Source organism: Pseudorca crassidens, chromosome 1, assembly GCF_039906515.1.
Source record: "Pseudorca crassidens isolate mPseCra1 chromosome 1, mPseCra1.hap1, whole genome shotgun sequence".
Classification (NCBI taxonomy): domain Eukaryota; kingdom Metazoa; phylum Chordata; class Mammalia; order Artiodactyla; family Delphinidae; genus Pseudorca; species Pseudorca crassidens.
Window position 1 is genome coordinate 191358020 of NC_090296.1, and position 15811 is coordinate 191373830.

The following is a 15811-nucleotide window of genomic DNA, read 5'->3' on the forward strand; positions in this document are numbered from 1 at the left end:
CTACGACCCCCCCACCCTCCAACCCCACCCCCGCCTATAAAAGAAACTCCCAATTACTTCCTGCTGGACACATTGCAATAATCCATCCTTTCTGATCTTAACAATGAAGTTGAAAGCTGCCAGCAGAGGTCCATTTCTCTTCCATCTAGGCAGAACGGAAACTCAGCTATTTCAGATTTATCATCCACCTCCTATATTTTAAAACTCATCAGTGACTTACTTCTTTTATAAGGAAAGATGAGGCATAAGTGTCCTTACGTGTCAGGAAATTTTACATGATTATTGAAGAACACAATCTATCATGGTCTACACCATCACTTGGCATTCTCACCCATAAACCCATGTCATAACCTCTTAATTTAGGTGATGGCCAAGCACCCAAGTTAGCAAATACGGACAGAATTTAACATTGCTGCTAAACAAAACTTACAATAAAATCAACCTGGCACAGTAACATTCATAAAAGGTGGTGCAAATAGCAATTAGCTCTAATGAAGTATTGAGTATTGGAAGTATTTGCTATGCTTGGATAAAGCCAAGCCAATCATTGCTTCTCTGTTAATTCTTTAGCTGTCCCTAAGCAGACACCCTGGCCAGTTTAAATCTCATCTCACACTCACTAACAGGCTCATTAAGAGAGGAGAATCAACAACCTCTAATGAAATGATCAATTCAGGCAACAGTCCTCAATGAAAGCTAACAGACCCTGGGAGAAAGGTTGATGTGGAAATTCACAATGAAAGGATCAAACTCCCAGCACATGGACCCAACGATCAACCTCAATATCACTACAAGGGAGACAACCAGACACCGTCCTGAGACGATGGGACACGAAGTGTACAACACGGCCAACAAACTAATCTTGCCCCCCTAAACCTGAACGTGAGTCTATGAAAAATAATAAACAGAAACCTCATTTAAAATGGAATCAGGAAGCCAGAAGGGGGAGTTTTCATGCCCTACCACTCTATGTCAACTGCAGACCCCAAGTAAAAGAGATACCTCTGCATCTCCAACAGAAAGAAGGTTATTACTTTACCACTCAGCAGGAGGAAAGAAGGGTTCCTACGCCTGGCAACAGCCCAGCCAATGAGAGGCTGTCACAAGTCACCCAATGAAAAGCCACTATACTTTGAATTCCCAGTTTCCTCCAATGGACTCTTTGTTTATAACAGTCCCGGCCAAATCCTTCTCCTCTAGAAAAGATTGTTCCTCTTCTCTGTTCTCTGGACTTACCTGTGGGTCGCCATAAGTTTTAGGTCCCAAATTGCGATTCTTTGCTGTTCTCCAACAAAGCCATTTTGCTGGGAAAATAACTGGTTGTTTTACATCAACAAATCTAATAAAGCTTTCGTTCTAACTTTCAGGTTACAGAAATACAGAGGTTGGTGGAACACGTTTAAAGAGAAAACTCTCACCAAATCCAGAATGCGGGACCGTCTGCAAGACAACGCACTAGCTTCTTCCACAAAGCAGTAACTTAGGGAGAACAGGATGGAGCATATCAAATGCAATGTGTGAGCTTTGTTCAGACCCTGGTGTGAGAAACCAACTATCAAAAGACATTTTTAAGCTAATGAGGGGTGAAATCAATGCAGGGAAGATGGGGAGTCCTACATATTCCGGGGCTGCCCCACCCCTTGCCTTCTGATGGTCTGGAACTGCAGTTCAGCCACTCTCCAATTGAAAGGGCGGGGCCCGTGAGCAGAAACTGAGCCATGGATGGCTGGGCCACATCCAGCTCTGCTCAGGAAGGGGAAACTCTCAGTAAGAAGATGCAGGAGATCCTCGTTGGTAGAAAAAGAGGCAGTACCTGGGGCAATCTAGAGAGGAAATGTACAGGTTCCTGAGCACAATTATAGCCAACAGGATTCTAGCAGCCTTGGGCTTCACAGGAAACCCACTCATGTAAACAGCATAAAATCCATGCTCTGAACAGAGAAGTTAACATCTGAAGCAAGCAGGGCACCTATGAAATGGGAGAGAAGGAAGCCAGATGCACACCCAAGTGTACAGACAGAAAGGTATGAAGTTTTAAAAATCCTCTCAAAACGTTCAGATATTTGTGATGCACAAAGAACTCCTCTGCAATGGGGAGCACAAAATCCTCCAATATGGACTATACATGAATTGGAAAAACTACTGTTTAAATGCAGGATTGTTACATAGAAGGGAAAATTGTATTAGCATCTAATATAATGACATAAAACACTTTGAAAAATACATGATGCCTAATTCCACCCATTAATAACAAGGTAACAGCCTTGGGAAACTTCATACCAAAAAAATGGTACTTCTGATAAACGTAATATTTAAGACCAACTCAAAAACACAAGCTCTGCCTAATGACATAATTCTGTGTTTGGAATTTGGTGCCACGCTCACACCATACCTAAGGAAGCTCCTTCACTAAAGGATCACTTTAAGACATCATCCTTTCCATGTGATGATGCCCAAACTAAAACGCAGTCATAAATATCCTCCTTAAAGCTACAGTTTTAGATTTACCTGCTAAGTGCCTTATTCCAACTGGGATTCCAAGCCCTTTCTGAGGCTAAGAACTCAAAAGTTTTATCAAGGGCTTCCCTGGTGGCGCAGTGGTTGAGAGTCCGCCTGCCGATGCAGGGGACACGGGTTTGTGCCCCGGTCCGGGAAGATCCCACATGCCGCGAAGCGGCTGGGCCCGTGAGCCATGGCCGCTGAGCCTGCGCGTCCGGAGCCTGTGCTCCGCAACGGGAGAGGCCACAGCAGTGAGAGGCCCACGTACCGCAAAAAAAGTTTTATCAACAGGGTTAAGGGAATGTGGAGTCTTGAGTCTTGGCCGAGGCAAAGTTCTGCAGAGAGGAGGCCCAAATTTGATCCCAGCTCTTAGAACCTGGGGCAAGCTCCTTCATCTCTCTATGCTTACTTTCCTCATATGTAAAACACTAACACTAACGGTACCTCCCTCACAGAACTTCTTGGAAGACCACAGAAGATAATGAATGAAACCACACCTGGCATAATCGGAAATGCTCAGGAAATGCTAGCCATCATTATGTTTCATCATCTGAAGGCCCATCTCCCTGGAAATCATTCTCATCAGCACAGAGTACCTCTTTCTGGCCAAGGCAAAAAATGTTCCTTAAGAGCAGACACGGTGTGCCACAATGAATGGACCTCAGAAACACTCTGTTAAATGAACAAAACTGGACACAAAAGGCCACATATTGTATGATTCTCTGTGTAGGAAATTTCTAGAAAAGGCATAACCTTAGACACAGAAGATCAGTGTCTGCCTGAAACTGGGGATGGAAAGAGGAATTGACTACAGAGTCTAAAACTGGACTGGGGTGATGGTGCTCAACAGTACAAACTGACTAAAAATCATGGAACTGTATGCTTGTAATGGGTGAATTGCACGGTACATAACTGATACCTCAATAAGCTGTACTGAGGGAAAAAAAGATGTGCTTTCACAGTGCCTGCACAAGTCCTTTCTCACCAATCTATTCTGACAGCAAACTCACATATTCTGCAGAGCACAGCCAAACAGCTGAGGACGCTAGGCTCGGGCCAGGACCAGCCCTGGATCCTAATCCTGACCCGGCTTAGTCCTACAGCAAACTTGTTACTTCTCTAATCCTCAGGTTCCACATCTGTGAAATGGCAACCCTAACAGTATTCCTGTCAGAGCTGTTGGAGCACATCTATAATCCTCCCCCAAGTTTCCCAGATCAATAAACGGTGCCCCCTTCACCCAGGGGTTGAGGCTAAACACAGAGGTATCACTCATGACTTCTCCCCTTTCCCATATCTGCCCCAATCCATGACCAAGTCCTGAGGGTTCCATCCTCAGAATATTTCAGGTATCCATCCACCCACTTCTCACCAGCTCCACCCCAGTCCTCGGGGACTCACAGAAGCCTCCCACGGGTCCGCCTGCCTCCACTCTGGCCTCTGCAGTTACAGCTGCAGGTGGGTTTTTACACACACAAGGCTGATCTCCACCATCTCCTGCTCAGGACCCTCCCCTGGTCTCCTACAGCCCGCAGGCCCCACCTGATGAGCACCTCTGGCCCCTGGGCCGTTATCCGCCCTTGCCTCTGCACAGACGGACGGGGGTGAGGCTCACCCCTTCCCTCATTCAGAGCTCAAGTTCTCCTCAGAGGGGCCTCACCCTACTAAAAACCCCACCTCTGCCCCTGCCGGACTCCAACCCCTCCACCTCATTTCCTCCACAGCAGTGACGCTGCCTGGAATCACATCATCTACGTTCTCCTTTACACTCTGTCTTCCCACTAGAAGACAAGCTCCACGCAAGCAGGATTTTGACACTCCTACCCACGTGCCCCAGAGTCTGGCACAGGGTCTGGCATAGAGAAAAACACGTTAAATACTTGCTGAAGGAATAAAGAACTCTCACGAAGCACTCAGCACAACACCTGCCACATAGGAAGTGCCCAAGAACTGTTAGTTGGTAATAATAAAAATATTTATTATAATTACAGTTCACAGATCAGAATATGGAAGCCCTACGAGGTTACCTGCCTAAGCCAGGTTGCACTCTTAGTCTGACAGTCTAGTACACGTCCACGGTGCCACGTTCCACGAGCACAGAATAACCGATGCTCCCTGCCCGTCCCCAGCAGGAACGCGAAGGACACTGCGGCCAGTCCCCCTGACCATCCTGTGCCCTGCCTCCTCTCACCCGGCAAGAGTCACCTGATCCTAGAAGGGGTGGCTGGCACGCTATTGAACCCTATGGCAGTCCCAGGAACGACAACTGATGGTCCCAAGCGTTCCACCAGGTAAAACAAAGGCAGGCTTCCAACTCACCCTAAGACCACTCTAAGAGGTAGGCAAGGGTGATTATCTGCATTTCATAAATGAGAAAGTAGAGAAAGAGAAATAAATGACCTGCTCGAAAACCACATGCATACTAATTAATGGTGACCCTGGGCCCAGGATTCCGAACATTTTAGAACACTAGGCCTCCCTCTTTCCAACACACTACACTACTCTGGGCATCCGTGAAAAAAGGAAAGGAAGACAAAGAACCCTGACCACAGCTTTATCTGTTTTATTTTATTAATTTACTTTTTTTTTTTTTTTTTCGGTACGCGGGCCTCTCACTGCTGTGGCCTCTCCCGTTGCGGAGCACAGGCTCCGGATGCGCAGGCTCAGCAGCCATGGCTCACGGGCCCAGCCACTCCACGGCATGTGGGATCTTCCCAGACCGGGGCACGAACCCGTGTCCCCTGCATCGGCAGGCGGACTCCCAACCACTGCGCCACCAGGGAAGCCCCTATTTATTTACTTTTTAAATTTATTTATTTTTTATTTTTTTGGCTGCATTGGGTCTTCGTTGCTACATGCGGGCTTTCTCTAGTTGCGGCGAGCAGTGGGCTACTCTTCGCTGCATTGCATGGACTTCTCATTGCAGTGGCTTCTCGTTGCAGAGCATGGGCTCCAGGCACGCAGGCTTCAGTAGTTGCAGCATGTGGGCTCAGTATTTGTGACTCTCGGGCTCTAGAGGGCAGGCTCAGTAGTTGTGACTCGTGGGCTCAGTAGTTGTGGCACACGGGCTTAGTTGCTCCATGGCATGTGGGATCTTCCTGGACCAGGGCTCGAACCGTGTGCCCTGCATTGGCAGGCGGATTCTTAACCACCACACCACCAGGGAAGTCCCGCTTTATCTATTTTAAATGACATTAAGTTGTAAGGGAAAAGAACATTCTAAAGAAAGTCCTTCTATATATCCATATTCACAATGACACTCTTAACCTCCTCCAGCACAGGGGAATTTTCGTACCTCTCCATTAGACATCCAGAAACAACTTCTGATTATTTATACAGTGGGAGTTTGTAAGAGCACTGCATGGTTTTGTAAACTCATGAGCATGGATCAGGCCCAGATGCCTCAAAAACCTGGATAAAACGTGAGTTTTAATCTGAACGCTCACAGAGTGCGCTGTGTTACATATATACTAATAACGACACAGAAAAGCTGACACCACAGGATCACGGCCTCTCTCCCGGACACTTGGTTACGTCGCTTTATGAAGGGTGCCAGAACCTGTGTCCAAGAATAGAATGAAACATGCCATTTCTGATAGCAAAGCCAGGATCTCTAAAACCCTCCTGAAGGCGTGAAGGCATCCTGAAAGGTCAGATAAGGAGAGAAGGGAGAAGCCCCTCGTCCTCTGCCACCCCGCACCAGTGTCCCTCATCGGCATCTTGGCATCATCACTGTTACCAAAAATCTGTGGGCGACAAAGCAAAAGCCTAAACGCCTCTGGCCGGCCACGCTCAGGGACCACGTGTTTGGGGCTTCAGGCCCTCGGAGGTAGATCTTACAAAGTTCATCTCACAAACAAGAGCACTAAAGCCCCCGGGGGCTCTGTAACTTGTGGGGGTCACAAAGCCGGGGCCTGGTACTAGCTCAGACACACCTGGTTTCAAAGCTCCAAACTGTATGGCACATTCGTTAACACGCCCCGTTCCCCAACCCCACCTCTTCCGCCCAGGGCTGGCACTGAACAGGGCCACAGAGGCTCCACTATCACACACTTGGCATTGACGACAGAAAGGAGAACAGAGAACGAGGCGAGAAAAATCCTCCAGACAACACACACCTACCACCCACCAGGATGCGGACAGCTGGTCTACCTGCACTTTTTCTATCTTCTGCCTAGGCTCTGCAATTCCCCATTTAAGATTTCTCCGTGTAACAACTGCTAAGGATTTATAATTCAGTAGCATGACCAGGAATAGCACTGAGGACAGCCCAGAATCACATTGTTTCATGGCTCTAAGGGTGGAGGGAGCTTTTCTTCACACCACAAAACTCTAAGACTATGCGGTGGGTAGGGACAATTACTGTCACCAACGTACGCGTCCCTCCCACCTCTCCCCAGGCACACACAACACAGACCACAGCTACTGCTTTACAACTGCTCTGACCAGCTGCTTGGCCTTAAATGAGATCCTTGGAAGGATGGAACTGCTAAAGAGTCCACCTTGTGTTAAAGCAGCAGTCCTTCCTTTTTCTACATTGCTCTCCATTTTCCTTCCTACAGTTCACCTGAGTCTGGAAAACATTCTTAAATAAGTCTTCCCACGATTTCCCCACAGCCCCCTCTTACCTTTTCATTTGTAACAGAACCTGGGGTGGGCGCGCCATGTCCCCACCACAGCTGGCTTCCCAGGGCCACTGGCTGGCAGGTTTACCTTCAGCAAGAACACGCAAACAAGACTACAATTTCCCAGTCCCTCCTCAATTCTGCCCTAGAAAGCGTCCCAACCCCTCAGCCGAATTCTAAACACAACCGAACAGTCCTGCAAATCTCTTCCGCCAAGCCCCTACACCTTGCTCTTAAACTGATCAGCCCCGGGCAAATCACACTCGGTGCCCTCCACGCCTCTCGCCCTACCCTTCACGCCTCTCCCCCTACCCTTCACCTTAGAGTCAGAAACCCAGTCCCGCAGCCTTAGGTGGGATTTCCATCATTCTTGCTGAGATGCCTTAATTCACAAAGTGCTACCTTCCCTTCACAGCTCTTAATATCACGGTCATCAGACAATGTCTGTGTAACTCATGCAATTCTTTAAATATCTTCCTCCCCTGCCCTGCCATGTGGACAGGGACCCCCTGGGACTTGTCAACTGCGGTATGCCCGATGCAAGGGCAGTGCGGGCACACGGGAAGCAATAAGGAAATGTCTGTTCAATGAAGGAATGAATAGAAAACAAAGCTTCCCCCAGCAGCCTCAAAAATAACCACTCGACGATTTACCAGGACTAAGTGGCAGCTGGCCAATCATTTTCTTTCTTTTACTGATGGGGTCTAGCAATCAGCAGCATCGGATGCGGTGGAAAGCATCGACTCCTTTTCAGCGGAGCTCCCTAGGTACTGAGTGTAAGGAAAAGTTTAAAGTTCAGACGGATGGGGCCCAGCACCTCTTGCACAAGAAGGAAAAGGGGAGAAACTGGTCTGCTTCACAAAGGAAAAGCAAAACAAGGCCAAGCTTAAACAAGGAAATTACACAAAAAAAACGCAGGGAAGTCTCATCATCAGGTCATCCCAGCACTAAGTGGCCCGGGGCTGCGCACACGGACTCCTTAGCTGCACAGAGCTTTCCCTACATGACATGAGCCCAAAGTGAGATGCAGAAACGGGTCAGTGCTCACAGCTACTTTCTCCAGACTTAAAGAAGGCTGACAAGTCAATATCTCAAGATATCCGGGGACTTCTAAAAATGCCTAAAATCTAGACCTCACCCAACCAAACCTCCTGGCCCCTTTTCTCCAAACATTTGCATAGAGAATTCTGGAGGGAAGGGGCAGATGGGGCATTAAGAATATGAAGCTATATTACTAACCTACTATGTCCCCTCTTTTTGGAGAAAAGTTTTCCATGCCTTAACCACTCCCCCAAAAAAATCTTTAAAAGTCTTTTCCACCTTTACATGTGGCATTAAATAGCTAGTGGGAAGCAGCCGCATAGCACAGGGAGATCAGCTCGGTGCTTTGTGACCACCTAGAGGGGTGGGATAGGGAAGGTGGGAGGGAGATGCAAGAGGGAGGGGATATGGGGATATATGTATGCATATAGCTGATTCACTCTGTGATACAGCAGAAACTAACACACCATTGTAAAGCAATTATACTCAAATAAAGATGTTAAAAAAAAAAAGTAACAGGAAGGAAGCGAGAGAGGGAGGGAGGGAGGGAGGGTGGACAGCATCCATCCTACCACTTACAGTTCAGGACCCGGATCTCTCAGAGCACTTCTCTCAAGCACAAACCAAGTCTGCTTCTAAACATCCCATGAATGGAATCTCCAGGCAACAGGGACAGGTGTCTGGCCATCACAAAGAGCCATACGAGTCTGTAACCCTGGACCACTCCCAAACTTTTCTCTCCACCCTGCGAGGCAGCAGAACTTTTAAGAGCAAAACAGCTCAACTCTAACCTCACGTCCAGCTTGGCTGTGCTGCTCAGACTGTTCAAGGTCATAGCAGGGTTGAAAAATGAGATTGAGAGATTCTGATGGCCCCTATTTTAGTTTCTTTTGACTTATGGTTGGAGAGAGGTGCCATTATTACAGCAGATTACACACTTTACACAGTCACTCACAGGTCACTGCCGTTGACCCTCCATATCCACAGGGTATTGGTTCCAGGACCCCCGAGGATACCTAAATCCGCAGATGCTCAAGTCCCTGATATAAAATGGTGCAGTAAAATGAATACAGTCGGCCCTCTGTGTCCGTGGGTTTGGCACCTGCGGATTCGATCCTTGGTTGTTTGAATGTGGGGATGTGAAACTTGGGGATACGGAGGGCTGACTGTACTGCACCATAACCCGTCCAAGCACACTCACAGATTAAGGAGCCCCACGTTAGAAACAGGAACAAAGATTGCACCTGACAGTACATAACCACAACTTCCTCCTTGCAAATTCTTCTGATTTCAAAAAGTACTGCATCATCCTAGTGATCAATTTAGTACTTCTAACAGTTGTCTCCAAAACCTCTTTTTAACTTTGCATATTGGAGAAATTAAATGTCGGAACATTTTACAAGTGGAAAATAAAAGTATGTAATGACAAAAGCATTCAGTGGCTAAATCTGGGGTGGCACAATGTGTTTTTTGTTTTTGTTTTTTCACAGAACACAGGCACGTGGCGCAAGGTCTTTTAGAAGCAAGCAAGTCACCAGCTACAAAACCATGGCTATTCCTTGTTCTACAAAGAGTTCCTTTCCATCACACATTTCTCATGGATCTCAGAACACAATTTTTTTTTTGAATATGTTAAAAGCCAAAAGGTTTACTTTTATTAAAAAAAAAAGCCAATCTGAAACTACTCCTGAAATCCAAAGAATATAGTACATTAAACGCTTCTATCTGTCCGTTCTTCCCTATTAAGTGGAACTTGCATTGTTTTTTCTCTTCCCTCCCCCTTCTGTATAGGTGGTTATCTGCAAGGCTATGAGGAAATACACTTCAAACGACTTGTTGGCAAAACACTGCTGTAGACTACGGTTATTAGAGATTGTGTTTAGGCTGATAAGAGTGGTAAAGATTAATAATCAGTAACTCCCTGATTTATTCATTCACACACATGCATTTCCACACCATGGCTGCCAAGCCATAAATGAAGCAAAGATGCCTTTATCCTCCGGGTATGTTTGGGTGGTTTGGTACATGAGTGACTTTTTTTTCCCCTCTATTTCTTTTCAATTTTTTAATAAATATATATAATTTTATACTTAAAAGTTTTAAACTGGAAAAGACTAGCACTAAGAAATCTTCTCTATACACGCCCTCCAGATACTATTTCAACTTAAAGCAACTTGGACAGCTAAAATCTCCAAAGTGATGGAGAGGGCACATGGCCGGCGGGGAAACTAAGTACCTGTTAGCAAGAAATCCTCAAGTTAAAAATATAAAGTCTAACAGGCCGCATTCCGGTTTTCTGTATTTATCTTGAATATCAAACTCATTTTCATTAAATAACTTTGCGCTACTGTCATTAAGTCAAGTCTTTTCAAGGAAAGAAAGGTATGGTATCTTGCTGCAGAGAAAAAGATACCGCATTTATCCTCTGCGGGATTCCGCTTCGCATTTCAGAGGGACTGTTACCATCCCCTACACAGCAAGTCAAAACTTGGCCAGACGCATCCACGCCATCCCCGAGGGACCTGAAGATGCTTGAGGAGAAGTTAAGAGAACCAAAATTTTAGGACTCCTTGGGGGCAGACGCCACCCAACATACTGGGTTCACTGGAGTAGCGGGAGCGGAGAAGAGGCAAAAATAGAAAAGTTACTTGCAGACTGTTTGGAAACGGTGCCCCGGTCACCTTTAAACCAGCGGCGCAAAGCCCCCACGGCCCCTCCTCTGTTTGCCCAGGAGGAGGAGGCTCCGCGGCGGCCGGGGCTGCAGGGGGCGAGCCGGGCGCCCAGGGCTCGGCATCTGGCCGCGCGCGGCGCACCCGGTGGGCAGCGCATCCCCGCTCCAGGCAGGGTCTCTCCATTTTCAGGGCCGAGGAAGCAACAATAAGCCGAGCGGAGCGGCCGCTCAGGCTCGCCTCCCTCGCGGCGCCCACCCCCCCATCCCCTGCACTCCCGAGCCTCGGGTACCCCCGCGCGCGACCCCTGCCACGCCCCGACCCCGCACCCCGGGCTCGTCCCCGGCACGGTGCGGGGTGGCCCGGGCTCCCCGCACGCCCACCGCCCGGCGCGCCGTCCTCCAGCGCACGCAGGGACCCCCGCCCAGCGCCAGCCACGGGGAGGGGAAGCCCGGCGGCCCTTCCCGCCCGGGGTACCCTCGCGTCAAGGGTCGGAGCCGGGCGGCTGACCGGCCGGCCGCGCAGTGGCCCCGGCGGGCACCCCGCCTCCCCCGCGCTCCCAGTCTTTGTGTGCAAAGTAAGTGCGGTAGGCGAACCCACCTCGGCGCGCGCACAAAGGCGCGCGGCTCCCTCCGCGGCGCTCGCTCCGGGCGGCCGCGGCGGCGCCCAGCGGCCCGGCGGCTCAGGGCGTCCGGGAGGCGGCGCGGGCGGCGGCTCCGACTGCGGCTCCGACGGCGGCGGCGGCGGCGGCGGCGGCACGGCCAGTCCAGCGCAGAGAAGCTGTTTCACACCCCGCGGCCCCGCGCGTCCGAATTAAGCGGCGAGGCTGGGCGGAGCTAGGCTGCTGAGGCCACGCCCCGGACACGCCCCGTCGCGCTGGCTGCAGCTCGGCGCTCCGGACCGCGGCTCGCGGGGACTGCGCCGGGAAAAAGTCTGTCAGTTTGATTCCTGGAGGTTTTCATTCTGTGGTTTTAGTTTGGTTGGCTTCGGAATCTCTCAAAGCAGAGGGAATATTGGAAGAAAAAAACTGAGTGTCACCGGATGAGAGAGAGAGAAATGGGAAATTAAAGGTGACAGGCGCCCGTTTGCGAGGCCCACAATCAAAGATCTCTCTCTGTGTCTGTCTGTCTGTCTGTCTGTCTCTCTCTCTCTCTCTCCCTCTCTCTCTCTCACACACACACACACACACACACACACACGACCGCAAGTATTCGGGACTGGTTGGTTGGTGGGTGTCTGGCCTCCATCGCCACTCCACTCCTGTGACATTCAGAGAGACTGTCCCCATTGAAATTCTGCCAACACGTCACCGAAGAAAACTCAGAGGGACACGGAATCAGATGTACTGTCCAGCCAGAGCCTGAAACCCAGTGACCTGGGAATTTGCTCAGACTCCTCCCCCTCGCCCTCGCTCTTCAAAGGGTAATTGGAGATTTAAACTTATCCGAAGGGGGTTTCCTGGTGGCGCAGTGGTTGAGAGTCCGCCTGCCGATGCGGAGAACGCGGGTTCGTGCCCCGGTCCGCGAAGACCCTACATGCCGCGGAGCACATGGGCCCGTGGGCCATGGCCGCTGAGCCTGCGCGTTCGGAGCTTGTGCTCCGCGACGGGAGAGGCCGCAACAGTGAGAGGCCCGCGTACCGCGCAAAAAAAAAAAAAAACTTATGCGAAGGAGAAAAGGGTTTGTTTTTTTCCCTCTCGGATTTTCGTTTTTCTCAGCTCCCTTACAGCAAATCGCTTCTCTGCCCAACCCCGAGACTCTTAGATTACAATCTACGTGAATCACAGCAGGTAAAAAAATGGGAGATATGTTTCAGAGTAACAAACAATAAAGACAGCAGGTAATGGATTTTAGAGCAAAAGCTTTTGAATTTTCTTGGCAACAGATGAATAAGGGCTTATTTACTGGGAAGCTTTTCTGACTGAAACAGCTTGGGTCACAATCACACAGAAAAGTCATATCAATTATGGATTTTGGTAAACCAATTACTTACTCCAAAAATGTTGTAAAGTCACAGTACTTCAAGAGCCTGGTCATCCCTAGGCCTTGAAGCCCACTGAGGGGTGGGGTCACCTGCCAGAGGATTTAGAGAGATGGGCTCCTTCCCAGCCCAAGAAATTGACCTGTGTGAACTTTATCCACGGTGTTTCCCGCAAGTCTTACTTCCCTCCCATTCTTGGGTTATGTTGGTTCTGTTCTTCACAATGGATACACCAGTCACTAAACCAGAACCTGGGATCCAGCCTAGATTTTGCCCTCACTCCCCACAGGGGAGACAATTCCAAGTCCTGCACGTTCTGTGTGACGGCTTGATAGCCCTTCCAGTCCCCATCCCACTGGCTCTGCCCCAGCTGGCCTTTGGGGTCTGTCAACACACTGTGGCGGTAGCCCCCCAGCTGTCCCCAGACCCCAATCTCACATATGCTTTTCCTCCAAACTGCTTCCCCAGTGAACATTCCACTTGCACATCTGCTCTCAAAACCCTTTAAGGGATGCCCAATCCCTACCACATGGCCAAGTTCAAGCTCCTTCGTACGGTACCCCGTAGCACAGCGTACCTCTTGATATCACCTTGATGACTTCCCTAGGCTCTTGCTGTATCCCCCAAACAAACACCCATGGTGCCACTCAGCCAGAGTGTTGTATTTGCTAAACGGCCCTGTTTTGTGACTATGAGGACTAGATGAAAGAATCTGTCACCTGTTAGGCTTTTCTATGCCTCCCCTCTACCCAGCACACCTTCATACCCCCCCTACCCCCAAGAGCTTCTCTCCTGTCTGAGATCCAAGTTGCTCTGAGAAGACTTGCTGACCTGCTCAAACTGAATGGACCTTTTCTGCCCTTCCCATACCTAGCACGGCCTTATAACTAGTGCACTGTATTATAAATATGTGCTCTTGGGGCTTCCCTGGTGGCGCAGTGGTTGAGAGTCCGCCTGCCAATGCAAGGGACACGGGTTCGTGCCCCAGTCCAGGAGGATCCCACGGGCCGCGGAGCGGCTGGGACCGTGAGCCATGGCCACTGAGCCTGCGCGTCCGGAGCCTGTGCTCCGCAATGGGATTAGCCACAACAGTGAGAGGCCCACATACCGCAAAAAAAAAAAAAAGTGCTCTCCTTGAGCAGAGTTTATACTTGATAGATACACATATCTTTACATCCTCCTGCCTAACCCAGTATCTGGCAAATAAGAAATGTTAGGGACTGAATTGTGTCTTCCCCAAATTCATGTGTTGAAACCCTAACCCCCCAATGTGACTGTATTTGGAGATGGGGCCTTTAGGGAGGTGATTAAGGTTAAATGAGGTCATGAGGTTGGGGACCTAATCCAGTAGGACTGGTGACCTCATAAGAAGAGGCAGAGATACCAGAGATCTGTCTCTCTGTGCACACAAGGAGGCCATGTGAAGACACAGCTAGAAGGTAGTCATCTGCAAGCCAGGAAGAGGCCTCACCAGAAACCAACACTGCTGACACCTTGATCTTGGACTTCCATCCTCCAAAACTGTGAGAAGATAAATGACTGTTGTTTAAGCCACTGTTATGGCAGCTCAGCAGACTAATGCATTAGATTCTAGACTCTTAACACTAGAAAAGCATGGACCCACTAGTGAGCCTATAATGTACCCCCCCTCAAAGCAGCCTGGACAAACTACTATGATGCCAGGGCAGTGGACAGAGTGTCTAGACGTGATAAGTGACCACACAGCCTTTTCCCTGCCCTGGTGAGAAACAGCTTATTCCACAGACTGAGGTATTAATGCCCAAGGATCTCAGCCTTGGCCTTACCTTTGTATCAAGAACCATTATTTCTTTTAAACCAAAAACAAAAAAGTACGTCAAATATTTACTTTGAACTTCTTGAATCAAAGCTTTATTAAAAGACAGGATGCCAACACCCATTCATTAAGTCTACTGTTTGGGGCTCGTATTTCACATTCCTGAGAATCTTAGGGGGATTTTAATCCAGGCAGGATCAAGTATCCAATTTGGCTTGGGGCCCCTGGAGTCACTGTGGGTGGACTCTGGAAATAAGAACTTAAAGATTATGGACCAGAGTGATATTTATACTTGTATCCACAGCCTCTATCAACAGTGCCTGGACCACAGTAGAGGCATGATAGATGTTTGTCCAATAAATAAGCCTGGATTTTCAGGGCACAGCTAGACCTCCCAGGAGTATGTCCGGTGACACCTAACTCTCAGCCTGAATCTGATATCCTGTAGATTCCATATTCTGGATGTGGACAGAATCCCAGGAAGGTCAGGTGAGCCCGTGGTACCTCCTTGGGTTTCTACTATTGGGCTGACACACTTCACCAGGTATATAGAGGTCCTTTGCTCACTTTCTCCACATACAAAACAAAGAAAATTCTCCCCTGAGTGGCTTTTGAGTCCTTTAACCAGTCACTGGTGTTAGATTCTCTAATCGTACTTTACGGCAAAACATACATAATAATTTTCCACCTTATAACACTCACCCGCAAGACCACCCATATACTCAACTTTAACCTCATCCTCTTGCTTTGACATAGGGGGTCTTTTAAATTCATTCCTAAGAAAAAGTGAGGAAAGCAGAGATGAACATGTGGGGACATAAAGTGGAACAAAGCAAATCAACTTGGAATGAGATATGTTGTCCTTTATCTCCCACTTGGTCATTTTCCTTATACACAATCTTGAAAGAGTTGCTTTATGCCCGAACCATCATCCTGCAGAACTCCAAACGGATGAGAAAGGCTTAACATTGCCCTAGAGGAGGGAAATTTATTTTTATATGTATACTGTTCTGTATCTTAAATTTTGCACTGTGTCCGTGACCATTTGAATAATCCGTTCAAAAAGACCATTTGAATAATCCATTCAAAACGAAATAAAATCTTAATTTTCAATTCATATTTTTAAAGTCATGTTCTTTAATATCTGTATCAGCTATTAATGCCTAACACATCACATCAAAACATAGTGGCTTAACATAAGA

The 15811-nt window shown here is 48.5% G+C and overlaps 1 protein-coding gene across 1 annotated transcript in view; it reads right to left on the bottom strand.

Moving 5' to 3' along the window:
- Positions 1-11581, bottom strand: part of FAM107B (family with sequence similarity 107 member B) — an 86780-nt gene extending 75199 nt beyond the window's left edge. Inside the window, exon 1 of the mRNA XM_067703892.1 lies at positions 11435-11581. The gene's annotated coding sequence lies outside the window, so the exon portion shown is untranslated. The remainder of the gene's footprint in view (positions 1-11434) is intronic.
- Positions 11582-15811: the final 4230 nt, after the last annotated feature.